The sequence below is a fragment of the Ornithodoros turicata genome, unplaced genomic scaffold (genome assembly GCF_037126465.1).
Source record: "Ornithodoros turicata isolate Travis unplaced genomic scaffold, ASM3712646v1 ctg00001401.1, whole genome shotgun sequence".
Taxonomy (NCBI): Eukaryota; Metazoa; Arthropoda; class Arachnida; order Ixodida; family Argasidae; genus Ornithodoros; species Ornithodoros turicata.
The window spans coordinates 45,022-46,664 of NW_026999588.1; the positions used below are offsets into that span (position 1 = coordinate 45,022).

The window sequence follows — 1,643 nt, forward strand, 5'->3', positions numbered from 1 at the left end:
ACAAGGGCACAATGACAAGTTATATATAGATGCAAGAGGAGCAGAAATTATGTCTATTACGAACTTGACTGGTTTAACTGTGATCTCATCTTTATCGCACTATTTGCTGTTTTTGAAGCTTGAAAATACGTTACATACTTCACTTTCTGAAGCAGGACGAAGAAATACTGACTTGCGTACACGCGTTATGGACGAGTTCATGGAGTATCATGTAGTTCGATCATCTTCAGTACATAACTGACCAACACTTGTGAAATGCTTATTGAGCGTTGACGCAAGGTCAACACCTGAGACGTCAATACTACACTCTAAATCCGACACCCGATATGTACCGCATGAAAGAGGACCCGCACCTGGGCCAGGCGGTACACATGAGGTGCAGTCCTCAACCAGCAGGTACAGTCCGCGACCACTGCGAAATTCAAACGGTACAAGGGCTCCGAGACCCATCCGTACCGGCTAGGTACCTTTTAAGCGCGATCTATAGCAGCTGTACCTCATGTGTACCGCGTGTTTCCGGCGCATGAGTACGAACGCCTTCTCACGATATCCATGCGCTGCAAAAATATTTCGTGTGATTCCGAATACCAGTCTATAAATTCCCTTATGCAGCAGTGCCGTAATGGATCAGCACTATCATTCTCTCAAAGAAGTGCAATAACTAGAACCCATGACCTTGAGGGTTCGCATGTTTTGGAAGAATTCGTTTCTTGCAACCGCTGCAAATCAGTTTGTTTTGAAACGTTGGGGAGCGAGGACGAGTCTGCTCGGTCTTGGAAGAAATTCGTTCGACGCGTTCAAGATTGAAGTCATTTAAGGTGCGTATTATATCTCTGAAGTAATTATTCGTCTTCACGACGCATTTTCGTTCATCTTCGCTCTGATTCCCAGTGGTCCTGATCACCGGCAGGCTGGACACAACGACTGAGGGACGGAGACAACGAACTTTGTGCTTCATGCACGAACGTTGATGCGTGAATTAGAGAAGCCGAGAGTGCATTTTGCACCTCGATTACACAAGCAAGTAGGCATGTTTTTCAGGCAAGCTATTTCAGTTGTTGGATTTTTTTTTACATTGTATTTTCTCCTAGGTTACGTCAAGCGATGTCGTAAATGGGTGAGTCAATCGTCTACTGTGGTTGGTGTTACGTTCTGTGGAAGAAACGGAAGTTGGGGAAGAACAGCTATCCAAAGGTGTGGAAGAGATAAAGAAGCGTGACCACAGAGCAGCTGCAGTAGTGAAGGAGAGACGCAGTGGTCATCGTTCATCCATATACGTTGTGCCCCGTGTGTTCGGCGTTTGTGCATCATGACAATGCACGCTCGCGATGGACAAGCGTCAATCCTGAAATGGATATAATTTTCGAATAAAGGTATTTGTTTGTTATATTTATCGTGCAGCGTAGCTTCCTGGGGCTGTTAATATATCATGGAGGAGGGGAACCACCCCGACGGGTAGGCCTAAATCGCTGCGCGCTATCCGTTACATGTACCGCATGTGAGGGCGCATGTACCTCTTGGCCAAGAGGTACTTAACCGTTACATATGCGTTACCTGATTTAGAGTGTACCTAAGCGCAAATGCGACTTGACATTGTTCTTATTTCCAGGATGAATTACCTTATTAACGTTTGCCCATATGAC

At 45.6% G+C, this 1,643-nt stretch overlaps 1 long non-coding RNA gene across 1 annotated transcript; it reads left to right on the forward strand.

The window, feature by feature from the left end:
* Positions 1-750: 750 nt before the first annotated feature.
* On the forward strand, positions 751-1,389 carry LOC135376943 (uncharacterized). Its single transcript, XR_010417920.1, has 3 exons — positions 751-818; positions 892-1,024; positions 1,092-1,389. It is a non-coding gene; the product is annotated as an uncharacterized LOC135376943 (long non-coding RNA).
* Positions 1,390-1,643: the final 254 nt, after the last annotated feature.